Here is a 19250-nt window from a genome sequence, read left to right as displayed (position 1 = left end):
TGACTTCTCCTGTGACTTCTAACTGGTCAAAGGAATATGCTACTGTAAGACACTGCTATAGAATTTTCATTCAAATTTCTGCCATCCTTTGGGGATGTGGTTGCCTAGTGTTTAAGATGTTGGGCTACTGATCAGAAGGTTGCGAGTTCAAATCCTAGATCTACCAAGCTGCCGCTGCTGGGCCCCTGAGCAAGGCCCTTAACTCTCAATTGTTCAGTTGTATAAAATGAGATAGAATGTGAGTTGCTCTGGATAAGGATGTCTGCCAAATGCTGTAAATGTAAATCTGGGAACCATTCCTATAGGAGCTGTCTTTTAGGACACGACATAAATATCCTGCAGAATCACTTCTAGAGGGTTTTTTAATAGGATCCATTTGGGTTCCTATTCAGGTCTCAGGTCTGTATGGGAATTCAGTGTGATATGTTGAGAGAAAAAAATAAAGAACCCTATGTAATTTGCTATAACCTTTTAATGTCAAGTCATTATTTTCAATAAAATACAAGTAGAGTTCCAATAAGTTTCCATAAAAACGATCCTACAGGATAAACAGAAATCCCAATAGTATATGCAAAGCTGACATAAATCGAAAATCGTATAAATGAGCGTTCGTTAAGCTAGCTTGTTTTAGCTTGCTATAAACAACCAAGCTAACGGGACAGAAATGGGTTCTCACTGGAGAATATTAGCTAAATATAAACAGCTAGAGATGTATAAACAGCTTTAAATGTGTATAGAATGATTATAGTTTAGTGACTCAAATATTTCCCTATAACTAATATTATGTAAGGGGGGCACGGTGGCTTAGTGGTTAGCACGTTTGCCTCACACCTCCAGGGTCGGGGTTCGATTCCCGCCTCCGCCTTGTGTGTGTGGAGTTTGCATGTTCTCCCCGTGCCTTGGGGGTTTCCTCCGGGTACTCCGGTTTCCTCCCCCAGTCCAAAGACATGCATGGTAGGTTGATTGGCATCTCTGGAAAATTGTCCGTAGTGTGTGATTGCGTGAGTGAATGAGAGTGTGTGTGTGTGCCCTGTGATGGGTTGGCACTCCGTCCAGGGTGTATCCTGCCTTGATGCCCAATGACGCCTGAGATAAGCGGTAGATGAATGAATGAATGAATGAATGAATAATATTATGTAGAAAGTATTTCTTGATGTGATACAAGTGTTAGGTAGAAAGCTCCTGACTGCCACTTGTTTAAAATCACAATCATTTACGTTTTAATTCATTCATCCTTTTGACAAATTTTTATTTGTACCACGACACTACACGCTGTATGGTATAAAAGTGATGAGGAGAGAGTTGTGTGCCTCGTTTTACCATTGTTGAGATCTGAGTGACAAAAGAAAAGAAGTGAATTGTGTTTCTCCCAGTGTGCAACCTGCTGTGATGATTATCTATTATTCATTCACAACTACTTCTGCATGAGTTGAATGTGCAGGTGAAGTGGCACTCGAATATAATACCCTGTATGCTTTCTGAACACGTATACTACGTTATCTAATGTGAAGTCATGATATGAAGAAAAAAGCATATTGCAATTAACTCACACTGGCAGTTTAGACTGAAACAGAGCACGGTTTACAGGAAATGTTGGTAATGTTGAACGCTATTGTTGAAATGCATAGTGGTACTGAACCTAAGGCTACCTGTCAGAGGAGGTCTGAAGTCAATTTGAACTAGAACTGTGTTGTGATTCCTGTGAATGTGAACACAGCTTGTATGCGGATCTGTACAAGGAGTAAAGAAACATGATCATGTGTTTTAGCCTTAATGAAATTATTAGTTTCCACAATACATGAAACTGATAAAACATTGTTTGAAAGCAGAGAAAGCATCATTCTTCTGGATATTTGATGAATCACGCTATGCGACGCACATAGAAGCAAGTGCCTTTGCACTCTGAAGCACACAGTAGCAGTAAAATAATACCACTGCAAGTGTTCCCAGTGTGAAAACCACCTACATTGTCTGTAGTGTGTGAATAAGTGTGTGAGTCGTTGTGTAATTGGGTGATGGACTGGCACATTGGACAGGGTTTTGACTGTTTTGTGCCCTGAGTCCCCTGGGATAGACTCCAGGTCCCCTGTGACTCCATGTACAATATGCAGTACAGGGGATAAAATAATGAATTTATGGACATATCCGTAATCAGTTGAATTTTTTAGTCAGGGCACAATTTTAACAACAATATTATAGAGTGTCCTTGTCCCTGACAAAATGTGACAAAATGCAAATTCTCTCTCTCCTTAGCACAACAAGCAGCCTTCACCCATCTTATGGATATACTTTTTTGTTGTTTTTATACATAGGTCTAGTGAAAGTCAACCCTTAATTTGTTCTCAGAAGAGCAATGAAAAAAAACAGGTCAGTACAACCGAGCACATCTTATTAAACTTGTAGTTTCATGACATTAAATAATAATTTAAGGCTTCTGAGCAGCATGTTTACCCTTTCCTAAAGATGCAAAAAATACAATCAAAAGAGCATGACAGGCCTTGCTTTCTGGCTGAAAGGCTGATTTAGTCTCCTTTCTGTCAAATCACACCAGCTAGTTAATGCTCTCCTACTAGTGTGTTCAGCTTCAGTGGCAAAATACAATGCTAGTGCTGCATGTCTAAGCACATAATATTAACTGAGTGTACAGATGTACATTATTCAATAAGCAATAATTATCTGGTGATTATTGAGCTACAGGAGCACAAAGTAATGTTCTCTGTTTTAGCAATGCCTCATTGTCACACAGTATTTACATGCTATCGCAAACAGCACAAGAGTCCTTCTAGCATTTGAGACACATCCAACTGTAGTATACTTCCCGGTATTATCTACATACTGCTTTCATCCACTAACTTCATTATATCGATTTTATTCATTAAAAATGGCCTGTAAAAGTCTTACCATAGAACTAGTCTGTAAATGTTTTACCAAGAAATAATATATTTACAACATAACCTAATGTCAGACAATAAACAGTCAAGCTTTTAATAGAATGTCTAAAAGTAGCAGGTACAGAAAAATTCTACCAAAGTGGCTTTTTTTTTTTTTTAGGTCAGGACGATCCAGGGTGAGCAGCAATGCAAACTGAGAAGTTATCTCTTAGTCTGAAGTAGGCAACTTTAAAAAGATTATTAGAGTACATTGTTTTTGACAAATATACCATAATACTGTGATGAGGAAAAATTGTTTACTATTCCAAGTGTTCATATAACAGTTTGTTCTGCCGAACAAATCCATCACAATGCACACAATACAAAATGTAGCCCACCCGCTTGTTTCAGTCGATTTCATTCACTGTAGAGTGTAAAATGGTTCACATCTCAGAGCTGAAACTCAGGTTAATATCATCACCTATCATAACCACCTCTGAGGTGGAGATCAGACTTGCATCTAAAAATGATTCAGAAATTCAGTTGGTGTTTGCAGTAGCATTGCTGAATGAAGCCAGGTTTGTTTTTGTGATCTGAAAAAATATTATTATGTATTTTTTAAGTCTGATGTGCTCATGCATTTTGGCTGAATGCCATAAATTAAAATGTTTTAAATGCTTTTAACTATGTTGGAAAATCATGGCAATGGTTGCTTTCTTGAGCTTTTATAAGCAGAACCCACCATCCACAGATATTTATTCAAAAACTTTCTTAAATTATTTTAGGGTTTGAACCCTAAAACACTATTCCTTCCCCATCTACACATGTAGTGTTGCCCTTTATTGTGAGTCACTGGTTGAGACTGAAATCCTGAAACACATTTCCCAGTGTAAAGAGCAAATATTTTTAAAAAATGAAAATTTCTTGGGATACAATGACATATAATATAAGGCATATACATGTACTTTCTATGCAGAGTTAAGCTCAGTGCAAGTTCATCTCTTTCTTAACATTATAATTGCAAATATCGAAATCATGAAATAATTTTTCTTTATTTTTTTTTTTTAATTTTAAAAGAAACTTATGGAGAAATTGGTGAAATTGCAAGCACATGAATATCAATACCAATAAACTCACATATGTAATTACTTTCTATGATGTTTTGTTTTATACACTTGACTCAAAGAGGTGTTTGGCTGAATGTGTGTTGTGAAACCATCACTGAATAATAAAATGCCTTTATCTATACGTCTTCCTTCACTCTAATGAAGTGTGAAAGTATTAATATGCCAGCACACTCTTTTATTCATGAATGCATCTTCTGTAACTGCTTTATTCCTGTCAAAGTTATGGTATATCCTGAGGCTGACATCACATGAACACTGGGTGTGCACACACATACACACCTGAAGGATCACACCTGGGGCAATTTAAAGTAGCCAGTATAATAACCAGTAGGATTTACGAGGTGGAGGAACTGGAGAACCCAGAGGAACCAGTTCAGATACAGGAAGAACATGCAAAACTCCACACAGACAATACCCCAAACTCAGGATTGAACCCATACTATAAAGAACTATAAACTATAAACAAATATCTGTGGTACAATACTATATTTAATCTTATCCATGTTTAAAATGGGAAGCTGTAAGCATAAACTGTGGTGTACTGATCAATGATAGTCAATTCTTCATATTCCTAATTCATAAAAACCTTTTACTTGTAACATTTTATACTTCACTATATATATATATATTTTTTCTTTGAACTGATTGTTATTTTCCTACTTGCATAATCACATAATTTGTTTTTATTGTTTTAAATTATTAACCCACCCACATAATTTTTTTTTAATTGGAAGCAATTTTGTTTATTTTCTGCAATATATATCCATCCATCCATCCATCTTCTACCGCTTATCTGGGGCCGGGTCGCGAGGCAGCAGTCTAAGCAGGGGAGCCCAGACTTCCCTCTCCCCAGACACTTCCTCCAGCTCTTCCGGGGAATACCAAGGCGTTCCCAGGCCAGCCGAGAGACATAGTCCCTCCAGCGTGTCCTAGGTCTTCCCTGGGGCCTCCTCCTGGTTGGACATGCCTGGAACACCTCCTCAGGGAGGCGTCCAGGAGGCATCCGAAACAGATGCCCGAGCCACCTTAGCTGACTCCTCTCGATGTGGAGGAGCAGCGGCTCTACTCTGAGCTCCTCCAGAGTGACCGAGCTCCTCACCCTATCTCTAAGGGAGCGCCCAGCCACCGTGCGGAGGAAACTCATTTTGGCCGCCTGTATCCGGGATCTTGTCCTTTCGGTCATGACCCAAAGCTCATGACCATAGGTGAGGGTAGGAACTTAGATTGACTGGTAAATATATCTTCACCACAACAGATTGGTATATCTCCTCCACTTGAGGCAGGAGCTCTCCACCAACCTGAAGGGGGCAAGCCACCCTTTTCCGGCTGAGAACCATGGCCTCGGACTTGGAGGTGCTGATTCTCATCCCCGCCGCTTCACACTCAGCTGCAAACCATCCCAGTGCAAGCTGAAGGTCTTGATTTGAGGAAGCCAACAGGACAACATTATCTGCAAAAAAGCAGAGACGAAATCCTGTGGTCCCCAAACCGGACTCCCTCCGGCCCCCGACTGCGCCTAGAAATCGCGTCCATATAAATAATGAACAGGACCGGTGACAAAGGGCAGCCCTGCCGGAGTCCAACATGCACCGGGAACAAGTCTGACTTACTGCCGGCAATGCGAACCAAACTCAGCAGAGGGCCCCAGACCCCATAGTCCCAGAGCACCCCCCACAGGTCACCATGAGGGACACAGTTGAATGCCTTCTCCAGATCCACAAAGCACATGTGGACTGGTTGGGCAAACTCCCATGAGCAACCTAGCAAGGGTATAGAGATGGTCCAGTGTTCCACGACCGGGACGAAACCCGCATTGTTCCTCCTGAATCCGAGGTTCGACTATCGGACGAATTCTCCTCTCCAGTACCCTGGCATAGACTTTTCCGGGGAGGCTGAGGAATGTGATCCCCCTGTAGTTGGAACACACCCTCCGGTCCCCCTTCTTAAACAGAGGGACCACCACCCCAGTCTGACAGTCCAGAGGCACTGTCCCCAGCTGCCACACGATGTTGCAGAGGCGTGTCAACCAAGACAGCCCCACAACATCCAGAGACTTGAGGTACTCAGGGCGGATCTCATCCACCCCCGGTGCCTTGCCACTGAGGAGCTTCTCAACTACCTCAGTGACCTCAGCTTGGGGGATCGACGAGTCCACAACTGAGCCCTCGGCCTCCGCTTCCTTAGTGGAAGACATGTCGGTGGGGTTGAGGAGAACCTCGAAGTACTCCTTCCACCGTCCGAGGATGTCCCCAGTCGAAGTCAGCAGATTCCCACTCCCACTGTAAACAGTGTGCGCAGGGCACTGCTTCCCCCTCCTGAGGCGCCGGATGGTTTGGCAGAATTTCTTCGAGGCCAACCGATAGTCCTTCTCCATGGCCTCACCGAACTCCTCCCAGACCCGAGTTTTTGCCTCTGCAACCACCCGAGCTGAAGCTCGCTTGGCCCTCTGGTACCTATCAGCTGCCTCTGGAGTCCCCCGAGCCAACCAGGCTCAATAGGACTCCTTCTTCAGCTTGACGGCATCCCTTACTTCCAGGGTCCACCACCGGGTTCGGGGATTGCCGCCACGACAGGCACCGGAGACCTTACTGCCACAGCTCAGAGTGGCCACGTTGACAATGGAGGTGGAGAACATGGTCCACTTGGACTCAATGTCTCCAACCTCCCTCGGGATCTGGTTGAAGCTCTGCCGGAGGTGGGAGTTGAAGATCTCTCTGACCGGAGTTTCTGTCAAACGTTCCCAGCAGACCCTCACAGTACATTTGGGTCTGCCAAGTCTGTCCAACTTCCTCCCCCGCCATCGGATCCAATTCACCACCAGGTGGTGATCAGTTGACAGCTCCGCTCCCTCTTTACCCGAGTGTCCAAGCCATATGGCCGGAGGTCAGATGAAACAACCACAAAGTCGATCATCGACCTCCGACCTAGGGTGTCCTGGTGCCATGTGTACTGATGGACACCCTTATGCTTGAACATGGTGTTCGTTATGGACAAACTATGACTAGCACAGAAGTCCAATAACAGAACACCACTCGGGTTCAGGTCGGGGGGGCCGTTCCTCCCAATCACGCCCCTCCGGGTGTCACTGTCGCTGCCCACGTGAGCGTTGAAGTCCCCCAGTAGAACGACGGAGTCCCCTGTCGGAGCACTTTCCAGCTCTCCTTCCAGAGACGCCAAGAAGGTCAGGTACTCTACACTGCCATTTAGCCCGTAAGCACAAATAACAGTGAGAGACTTATCCCCGACCCGAGGGCGCAGGGAAACGACCCTCTCGTTCACCGGGGTGAACTCCAACACATGGTTGCTGAGCTGGGGGCTCAGAAACCATGTGTTATATATATGGTTTTATATATGTATATATATATATATATATACATATATATATATATATATATATATATGTATATATATATATATATACATATATATATATATATATATATGTATATATATATATATATATATATACGTATATATATATATATATATATATATATATATATATATATATATATATATATATATATATATATATACGTATATATATATATATATATATATATATATATATATATATATATATATATATATTCTGCTATATTTTTCAGAAACTAATGGGAGCATGGTGGTTAACACATTTGCTTCACATGTCCATGGTTGAAGGTTTGAGTCCCACATCTGGGGTGTGTGTGTAGTTTGTATGTTTTTTTAATACATCAGGGGTTTCCTCTGGGTACACTTGTTTCCTCCCCCACTTGCCATCCTGTCTAGGCTGTGCCCTGCCTTGTGCCTTGAGATGCCACATGGCCATGTGTAGAAGATGTGGTACAGGAAATGGATGAATGTATTGATTATTGCATGAAAATAAATGTATGAATGAAGAAATAGATAAGCATTAAATGTAAAATTGATAAATTTAAATTAGATTTAGTAACTAACATTCATTCATTCATCTTCAGTAACCAATCTTGGTGGCTTCTGGTTTGGAGCATATGCTGGGATCACTGGACACAAGGTGTGAACACACTGGATAGTCCTTTGCATGCCTCTATACACACACACACACTTTGGGCAAATTAGCATAGTTAATCCACCTATTGGCACATTTTTTAGACAGGGAGGTAGGAGGAAATGCACAGTAACTTGAACCTGAGATCACGTGAACTACCCACTGTGCCACCATAGTCACTAACTTTTATTTTTTTTTCCTTTTTTTATCTCATTTCATTTTGAGTGACATCCATCATTTATTTTTCCAGCATAATGTGTGGATGTTTTTTCTCATTTTTGTTGCCTTGTGATGTATTGTTTCTTTTTTGTCTCGTCTGTCATTTCATGGATAAAGGATGATAGACAAGATAATGAACAAGAGCTCCGGGGATCAATCAATGACACCTCACTTCCTGTATCAGTCTGTCATAAGCTGCTTGCATACACACACACACACACACACACACACACACACAGTAGGGCAGTAAGAAAAGCAAGAGCAAGAATTGATTGATCAGGGCAGTGCTTCCTCAACCCATGGCTAGCTTTAAGAATGAAAAATAAAATTTGAATGAAATTTTCTTCTTTTATGAAATAAATAACTGAAATAAACTAAATCATCTAGCAAGTTTTATGTTTGTTTTTGTGATGTCATAATAAGAAAATTAGATTCATATTTCTATATACTGGAATATAGGAAGAGCAAACTTGTACTGTTCAATGCACTGTGCAATGTAAGTCATAAATGTAAGACATTTCCTTGTTATTATGTGTAATCTTTTATCAGATAATCAGATAGGCATGTTGCTCAGTCTGCCCAGTGTAGCACCAACAGTAACTTGTCTCATGGCTTTATCATTATGCTTATTTTTTTCATATGGTTAGTGTTTTAACACTTTATTCTCAAATCCGTCTTGTTCTTGATTTAGGTATAAACAACATTTATAGTATACAATTTAATGCACAACATCAAAACAAAAAAAAGGAGAGAAGAATAAAAAATGAGAAAAACCTCAGTTATAGTAAGTGTTATAATTATAACATTTCCTAGTGTGTCTAGGATAAGGAGACTTTAACTTTAGCATATTGAAAAGCAGTATGTTAGTTTGATAGGGTGCTTGTAACCCACACGCACACAGCTCTTGGCTTAGAATCAACCGATATTCTGGCTAATGGCTGTGTCTCAGGCTCACCATCTGTCCCTCTACTCTGTCTCTAGTATCATCTAACACACGCGCAAACACACACCATAAATATACACAAACATTTGGGATTCTCTACACTTCTACAATTTTCCATTCCATTCAACACAGCCTTGGAGAGACCTCTCCTGAAAACAGACTGTTTTTAGAGTTTTTTTTAAATTGTAGACACAAAAAGAGCTGTACTGTAATACTGTAAACCTGTAGGGAGCAGCTCTGAGGAATATACAGTACAGTATTAGCATCAGGGAGGGCAAGGATGGAGAGCGTGACGTCATCCTGCTTCCTTTATGCCCTCAGTGGCATTTCCTGTAGCTCTCCTATCTTAGATATGTTCTAAATCATGTAGCAAACACAAAGGGAAGCAGACAACAGAGTTAACCGTGTGTCTACATTACATTTATATTCACTCAGATGAACAGGGCTCCCCTTTCACTCTAATTCCTGTCAAGGATTCTTCCTCACATCATCTCAGGGAGTTTTTCAGTACAAGCATTAAGGTAAAGCAGAGGTGAAGCTCTTCTTTATTTAAGTGTTTTACAACAAAAACATTTGTAAATGAAAATCTGCAAAATACTAAACCGTCTGCCACTGATTGTGAGTAAATCTTTTATTGTCCATCAGACAATGAAGTACTTTATAAACAAATTGTTTATTACTTTATAAACAAATTAAATTGTTTGAGTCTAGGTTTTTGTGGAATTGTTCTGAAAAGACGTTAGATTGCTTTCGGCAGATCTGGCATCCCTTTTAGTCGAGAAATGCGGTCATAAGTTGTCAAGATGCAGCTGAGACACATAAAAATACTGGGTGTGAATGACTATCCGTGGTATAAGACAATAGTAGACAATCAGTAGAACATTAACTATGGTTTTCACTAGTGCTTGTACTGAGTTTTAGACTGTAAATAGCTATACAATGTACAGAAAAAAAACAACTGGCTTTAGATAATACTGCAGAAGGAGTAGGGTATTTCCTGCTTATTGTTTTATGCTTACTGATCATTTGGATGTACTACTCTTTAGGCGTACTGCTTTTTTTGGGTTTTGTATTTTATTAAAGTGGTGGAAATCACAAAGCGCTTTTATAATGTAAATTCAAATTTAGATCATATGCACAACCACATACAGTAAGACATGCAGTGAAATGATTTTTGACTGTCCAACTCAGAGATAGAGCTGTAATCACATTTGGCTCATTCAACACATTGTGAATATTTATTTATTTACTTAATTTTGAATATACAAATTAGTTGTATTATGCCCAATAAAATAAATCTGTACCGATGAGATCACTGGACTACCTAGCTAGTATTGCTAGGTAATCTATCTATCTATCTATCTATCTATCTATCTATCTATCTATCTATCTCTCTCTCTCTCTCTCTCTCTCTCTCTCTCTCTCTCTCTCTCTCTATCTATATATATACTCTATCTATCTATCTATATATATATCTATATATATATATATATATATATATATATAACAGTCAAACAAACAAACACATAAAAGTGTCTCGAGCTGAATAACCCAATTTTCTGAAATTTTCTTAATGAAAATTACTCAACTAAATTATTCAGTACAAACCCATCAAATAAACTGCAATCAGATATCACACAGCTCATATGATTGAGGGGGCTTCTGCCTTCTTTATTTAAACAGGTATCCAAATTACCCAATTATTAGCATTTGAAGCCATTTATTCTCTCTCACTGCCTTAAATACTAATTCCATTTGGGGTCTGCTGAGGTTCAAGAGGCTAGTGAACATCAGACAGTTTTAAATTGTGTATTTTTTTGGCCAGATGGCTGCTGAGTAGAGATACAAGCCTCCACAGACAGACAGCAGGACCTTGGTTTAGGAAGAGAGAGTGAGAGTTACAAAGGGAAAAGAAAAAGCAAGAGTGAACAGTGAGAAGGCAAAAAGAGTGAAGCCAATGTGTCTCAGCATGGTCTCACCAACATGTTACCACACAGCAGCGAATCAAAATGTACACCAATTTATGCATGAGCCTGAGCCAATATGAGTGCTCATGTCAGTGTGTCTGGTACAGAGCAAAAAAAAAAATCTCAATTGGGTAAAATGTCTAGGCAAATGATCTACATATAAACACTACTGATTAAACACTACTACATATAAACACTACTACATACAGTATAAACACTACTGATTAAACACTACTACATATAAACACTACTGATTAAACACTACTACATATAAACACTGCTAATTTTAATGTCATGTCAGTGTGTCTGGTACAGAGCAAAAAAAAAAATCTCAATTGGGTAAAATGTCTAGGCAAATGATCTACATATAAACACTACTGATTAAACACTACTACATATAAACACTACTGATTAAACACTACTACATATAAACACTGCTAATTTTAATATGAAATCTTCCTCCAGCTTAATGTTTCCAGGAAACCAGGGGAAGATGAAATATAGCCAGCTTCACAGTTTTTATTTATTTATTTATTTTTTTGTATTTTTGGTTTTGAATTTTGTTACAGTGGTGGAAATCACAATGCACTTTTTTAATGTAAATTTAAATTTTGATGTTATTTGTAACATGCACAGCCATGTACAGTAAGACATGCAGTGAAATGCTTTTTGACTGTCCAACTCAGAGAGATAGAGCTTTAATCACATTTGCCTTATTTGACACATTTCAAATATTCATTTATTTTATTTTGAATATACAAATAAGTTGGAATATGCCCAACAAAATAAATCTGTACCAAAGAGGTCACTGGACTACCTACTAGCTAGGTAATCTATCTATCTATCTATCTATCTATCTATCTATCTATCTATCTATCTATGTATTGAAAAAAGAACAAAGCCACTTTCAGTTGAGGTAAAAGAATTTCAGATTTCATAAATTAATGTATGAATGAATTTATTATGACGCTGGTTAAAGGGACAATGGATATAAAGCTATAATTAGTGAACACACACACACATACACAAAGCAAACACATACTGTTTATTTCACCACTAAAAATGTTTTTCTTGAGCCTATTAAATGTTCATAGTTAATGGATGTCCATTTTTCTTTGTAGCCTTCATGGGAATTGAATGTGAGTCTATAAAAATCAATAGCATGGCCAGAGAGGCAATTTAAATGCTAATTTTGCCAGTGAGAAGGTCAGCTATCATTTTGGATGAAATAATGACGGTTTGCACAAAACATGACAATTGAGATGCTAATTAAAGGATAATGTCACGTTTATACTGTACAATCATTTCCATATGTGTGAATCTTTGCCAATCAGTGGGCTAATCGTTAAAATATTGTAATTTGAATTGTATTAAAAAGTAAGGTTATATGCATAGATAAACAGCTTGCTTTTGGGATGATTAAGGTAAATGTTCTTGGCCCTGCCTCTGGTTCCTGGACACAGCTCCAGCCCCAGCTTTAAAACACTGGGAGCAAAAATGACTGAATTACTGGTTTTATTGACATCATTGGATTTATAATTGAAGAGAAGATATACAGAGGTACATTTATTTATGGCTTTCTAAATAGATACCAGATGTTGAAAATAAATTAGGTTTTTGGTGTGTGCGTGTGTGTGTTTGAATATGTGCAGTAAAAGCTTAAGTCATTACTCTAATCATAAAGACGAGAGTTCTTGAAGTCACTTTCTAACTAGAAACAAGAAGTTCAGCTTCTGGACACCAATGGACATATTTTTCTATCATCTTCCTCAACACCACTAAAAAAAACACAATAATATGCTAGAGCATATGAATATTAATATGAATTTCATATAAGTAATTTCAAATGATACTCATACTGCACACTATGCACTTACACTATGCTCTATAGTATATTGTATGATATTTTAATGAAAGGAGAGTATTGCCTCAAATGGAACACTAACTTTGGCAGTATAAGCTGTTTTCCAGTCTATGGCAAATGACGTCAAATACACATACTGTAATGTGACCCCACTACCTTTGGCAGAAAATGAATGTTTAAAATGTTGAAAAATAAGTTACACAACGTGGAATAAATTAAAAGACATGTAAGATGGATTGTCGACTGTAGTTGTTGGCCATTTTGAATTTTTTCTCTTTCAGTGTAAACAAACTACATAAACAAAGCTGTGAGAGCTGAGTCAGCAAATTGTCCAGCATTCCACACTTTGATTTTTTGAATGAATAAATGCATCATCCTTGTTCTTGTTCTTGTTGAAATTTCAGAAATAAAACACTACTGTCACTATTCTAACAAAAAAAAGGCATAGACTAGTGCATATGTATATGATTTGGGACACACTTTTGGATTTACAAGTGTGATTTTAAATAATCCCTGACCTCATAATTGACATCTCTGACACGCAATGTGACCTCAAAGGGTACTTTTTAATTTGCAAGTAATTTAGAGCTTGATGTTGAGAGCAAAATGTGTACTTTATCCCCTGGTGCCAATTCCCATAGCCGATTACCCTGTCATACAGTCAGGACTGACCTTCTTGTGCCTGTAGAAAATTCTTCTGTACTAATTGTCCCAATGAGTTTTGTTCGCAGGTCAGTACTGAATTCCATACTGAATTTTATTTTTGATGGTAGAAAGTTCCTCCTGCCAATTTTCCCCAAAGACATCTAGAGCACAGTCTGGTTTGCACCCGTATAATAATTTTAACATGGAAAAGCCAGTGGAAGAGGCTCAAACCACTTATCTCATTTCTGCTTATCATTGTGAATTAAATTTATTTAATTTATTATTAATATTAATAATATCAAATATTTTTATGTGAATTATTAAATCAAAAATGGACACAAAAATGGCTTGTGATTGGGTGACTTTTAGTACACTACAAAAAACACAGTATTTCCAGATATTATGCCAGGAAAATGATCATCCCATTTGTAATTTCCTACATATGTGAAGCTGGATTAACTGACGTAAGATGCCTGAATTAAATCATTTGAATCTGGAACTGAATGTGTAAATGAGATAAAAGACAACTCCTGACTGTGTCAAGATATACAAGCTCATCAAGTTTAAACAAATGTCAATGCAAGGACATACAGTTCAGGTTCCATTCAGTTGCCTCATTATATATGGTTTTATTGACATATTTGGTATTATTATTGAACAGAAGACATATAGAGGTAAATTTATTTATGGCTTTCTAAATAGATACCAGATGGAAAAATAAATTAGGTTTCTGGTGTGTGTGTGTGTGTGTGTGTGTGTGTGTGTGTGTGTGTGTGTGTGTGTGTGTGTGTGTGTGTGTCTGTGTGTGTGCAGTAAAAGTCATCGCTCTAATCATAAAGATGAGTGTTATTAAAATGTTGCTGAAAGTCACTTTCTAACTAGTAACAAAAGGTTCAGCCAAAACAATGGACATGTTTTGAACAGGTGACATGCTAATCAGCTAATCAACTCAAAACACCTGCAAAGGTTTCCCTAGTCATCAAAATGGTCTCTCAATTTGGTTCACTAGGCTACACAATCATTTACATTTACAGCATTTGGCAGACACCCTTATCCAGAGCGACGTACACAAGTGCTTAAATCTCTAACATTGAAGCATTAATGCTGGCTCACTAGGTTACATACTTAAGATACCATGAGTTTAAAACATTTGTTCAGAGTTACAATGAAAAAGTGTCAAAGATTTTTTTTTTTTTTTTTTTTTTTTTTTAAAAATGCAAAAGATAAGGAAAGAAGTGCTAGTTGAAGTCATGGGGAAGACAGTTGTCCAGAAGACAATCACTGACACCCTTCACAAGGATGGTAAGCTACAAACATTCATTGCCAAAGAAGCTGGCTGTTCACAGAGTGCTGTATCCAAGCATGTTAACAGAAAGTTGTGTGGAAGGAAAAAGTTGCACAACCAACCGAGAGAACCGCAGCCTTGAGAGGCTTGTCAAGCAAAATCCATTCAAGAATTTGGGTGAACTTCACAAGGAATGGACTGAGGCTGGGGTCAAGGCATCAAGAACCACCATACACAGACATGTCAAGGAATTTGGTTACAGCTGTCGTATTCCACTTGTTAAGGCACTTCTGAACAATTCGCTAAAATTGTTTTTTTATATATATATAGTCAAATCTAATATAATTAATATTATATTAAATAATATAATATATTAATATACCATTATTAATATATTTAATATATTAATATATTATATTAAATAATATAATATATTAATATACCATTATTAATATATTTAATATATTAAATCCTACTTTGACATATCATTTTGTCTATCTGTTTCTGCTACATGGGATTGAACCAAATTTAAGTTGATAGGACCAGAAATAGCTGCCAAGGAGGATTGCCAAGATGTCCACGGAAATGTCCACCTAGAAAGACTTTAGTGTGTCTGAAAGAAAGAGTGTGAAAGAAGCAGTTTGCCAGCTTTTGTGGTGCCCCACTGTCATTATGTATGAGGCAGGCTTTAACCTTCTTATCAGTAGACAGGAGGAGACAGATAGGAGAGAAGCACAGAAGGTCCCAGAAATAACCTTATCATTTATCAACTCACAAGTCAAACACAGAAACACAGCACTACAACCAGGGCTCAGTTTGGCTTCTTGGATGATTATCTCAAGATTTAAACCATCAATATATGTCACATAAATTAGACTGTTAAATAAGGAGAGTGGCTAACTAACTACATTTCCATAGTAGGTAGATTTTTGGTATCCACCAGACTGGTGAATCCCCTACCAAGAAAAGCTCCTGGAAATACAACAAGGTCCAAAATATTGAGAGCACTGAGTAAAAATGCTTACAAATTCAAATTCAACACCAAGGTTTTCAGAATAAAGGACACTATCAGCAGCAAACAGTGAAAAGTAGACTTGCTGAAATACTTTTCAGATTTTATTACTAATTGGTACATCCCCTTTTTTTAATTACAGTGTGTCTTTGACTTCTCTACGTATAACATAGAGCCATGTTTGACCAAATCCATCAACGTGTTACCTATAAACATGCTTCAACTGAACTTTACAAGGTCAATATAATAAATTTGATTGAATTTAATCACTGAGCTAAAATTGTGCAGCACCAATCAATTGTGCCTTATTAAATAGACATTGAAAGATGCTGCAATTTCTATTATTTTCTGTTCATTTCTAGTGTTATATAAAAAGAAATTGGACAAGTATAAGACTAGCCTGTCTGGTCCTATGCCCCAGAAGTGCTACTGTAGCACAAATTGCTGGAAAACTTTATTCTGGCTGTGATAGAAAGGTGTCAGAACTCACAATGCATTACAGCTGGCTGCTTATGGGTCTGACCGGTCAGAGTGCTTATGCTGACCCCGTCCAGCACTGAAAGTACCTGTAATGGGCATGTGAGCATAAGAACTGGACCATGGAGCAATGGAAAGTGGTGGACTGGTCTGATAAATCACATTTTATTTTACATCACGTGGATGTATGTGCATCACGTGGTAAGAGATGGCACCAGGATGCACTATAGAAAGTGTGATGCTCTGGGCAATAATTTGCTTGGAAACCTTTGATCCTGGCATTCATGTGGATGTTATTTTGACAAGTATCACCTACTTAAACATTTTTAAACACAAAGCACACCCTTTATAACAACAGTATTCCTGAATAGCAGTGGCCTCTTGTCTCAGGATAACACTCCTTCCCAAACATCAAACATTGCTCAGGGATATTTTGTCACATGACAAGGTGTTGAATTGGTGTCCAAATACCCCAGACATCCAAATACCTTCAAATACCCAGGAGGCTCCACCTCCCAACTTACAAGACCTTTTATAAGTCAGCTGACATTTTTGGGATTTTTGCTGTATGTTTGATTCGGAAAGCAACACATTGATGCTCCGAACAGTAATCATATTTCATGAAATTATAATTAGACAAAATAGTTTGTTAGTGTTTGACATCAAGGAATAAAGATATGTCTTAGTAATGTACATAGATTTTATGAGCTCACTTCAGCAAAACCATGGTGCAATCAGCATCATATTAGGCCAATATCTGTGTTCATTGCCTCATGCCGAGTAACAAGATGGGTTCAAATAGTCACCTAACTTCCTGATTCTTGTGAAGTCTTGTGATCCGGATGGAAGGGTTGTCAGCAGTGGAATGCCTTATTGATATATAAAACCAAATTTTCATAGCACTTGTGCCTGCATGCTTATAATTGAAAAGACATTTCTAACATTTAAAAAACTGCACTTGAGCCAAAGGAAAATAGTAAAAAAATAAAACTCTATACAGTACAATTGCAATGGATGCAAGGATTTACCAAATTGATAAAAAAAATCTTCTATGTAAACGAAATCCTGCGATATCGTTTACATGATCTACTCCCTTTAAATGAGCCCAGAATGAGTCTTATATTATTAAAAATTAAGTTTGTTTTTGTTCAGTATAAACCCCTGAGGTTTAGTACTGAACCTTTTCCCAACAAAATGGTTGTATGTAGAACCTTTGGAGCACAACAAACCTTTTCTATTAAAACATTTCTATAATTCAGAAAACATGTAAGGTGAAATCAATGCTGTTACTTTTTGGAATTTTATTTATATATGTATAATGCTGCCAGATCTATTGAGATGACATGTTTAAGAGTGACATTTTTTTTTAGAAAAGATCGAAGAGTTTATATTTGTGGAATAGCTCAAACTAAAATGATAGATATACTTAAATAAGATAGAGAAGTTTTGCTGTATACAATTGTTTCATAACACAATGTTGTTTTTCTTTACATAAATTTATACTGTGTTTGAATTGTCTTATCTAAAATTGTATATAATAATAAAAAGTATTGGTATGGAAACATCCTTATTCATCTCTAACACAGGGGATCACAGCTTGCATTAGAGCTTCTAATAGACATAGAAGAAGCCTTTATTTTGTCACATATACATTATAGCACAGTAAAATACTTTTCTTCGCATATCCCAACTTTGGAAGTTGAGGACTAAGCGTAGGGTCAGGCACGATACAGTGCCCCTGGAGCAGGGAGGGTTAAGGGCCTTGATCAAGGGCCCAACAGTGGCAGCTTGGCAGTGCTCGGGCTTGAACTCCAATCTTCCAATCAACAACCCAGAGCCTTAATCGCTTGACCCACCACTGCCACCTCTGCCCACTATGCCAACCCATCAAAAGCTCTTTAGAACCCTCAGTATAACTTAGACACTGCATAACATTGCACTGTCCATGTGCTCTCATTCCACCATCCTCCCTGTCAAAGAATCAGAGAGTAAACTCTAGCATTGTTCCCAACCATAATGTTTTAAATAGTTGCATTGTCTAAATAATTGTTTCTGTTGATTGTTCCCTACTGGATTTCCTGTTTTGTTGTTGTTTGCTGCAACAATTAATGTATCATGATTGTTGCTCTGTGTTTGTTTTGTGTTATAAGAAACCTAAAGTGTCTTTCACTTCCAGTGTCCAGTGTTCCTCTTTGTTACAGAATGAGCTGGAATTTGAATGGCAGGACAATATCCAATTTGCTTACGCATTTGCATAATAGTGAAAATCATGTTATTATCCGATAAAGTAGTGCAAGCAAAGAACATTATCCAGTTTAGACAATATTCTAGCAGTTTCCCTCAATGAATAGGACTCACTCTGTTACTACAGTGCTCGGTATTTGTTGTTGTCTTTGAGAATGCTTATCTATAAGCATGTAATTGTAATAATTTTTCTAGTCTTGATCTCTCCCTCTACAATAAAACAGAAAGGACACAAAGGAGAGATATATGGAGTGGATGTAAAAAGAGGGAAAGAGGACATAGTGTTTCAATGCTCCATTTAGAGACTCTTTATTTAGCTAGTGTCCCAAATACGGATAACCACAGCACTGGGTTCAGCTTGATCGCACATAGTGTTATGACATTTCGTGTTTTGAAGAGCAGTTTAGCAGTTTTTGTAATTTTATGAAAGATTATATTAAGCAAATGAATGTCTGCCAAGAAAAGTAACTGAGTGAGTGAGGAAGCGAGCGAGTGAATAATAGAGAGAATGGCAAAACAAATTAAGAGGGTGATTGAATGTGTGAATCAGTAAGAGAATCAGTGAGTGAACAAGTGAATCATTTAAGT

At 37.9% G+C, this 19250-nt stretch overlaps 1 protein-coding gene across 1 annotated transcript in view; it reads left to right on the top strand.

Moving 5' to 3' along the window:
* Positions 1 to 9571: 9571 nt before the first annotated feature.
* Positions 9572 to 19250, top strand: part of LOC132851036 (SH3 and multiple ankyrin repeat domains protein 2-like) — a 112786-nt gene continuing 103107 nt past the window's right edge. Inside the window, exon 1 of the mRNA XM_060877606.1 lies at positions 9572 to 9689. The gene's annotated coding sequence lies outside the window, so the exon portion shown is untranslated. The remainder of the gene's footprint in view (positions 9690 to 19250) is intronic.

This window comes from Tachysurus vachellii, chromosome 9, assembly GCF_030014155.1.
Source record: "Tachysurus vachellii isolate PV-2020 chromosome 9, HZAU_Pvac_v1, whole genome shotgun sequence".
In the NCBI taxonomy this organism is placed as follows: Eukaryota; Metazoa; Chordata; class Actinopteri; order Siluriformes; family Bagridae; genus Tachysurus; species Tachysurus vachellii.
The sequence above is the reverse complement of the archived record's forward strand: the minus strand, read 5'-3'. Positions and strand labels throughout refer to the sequence as shown.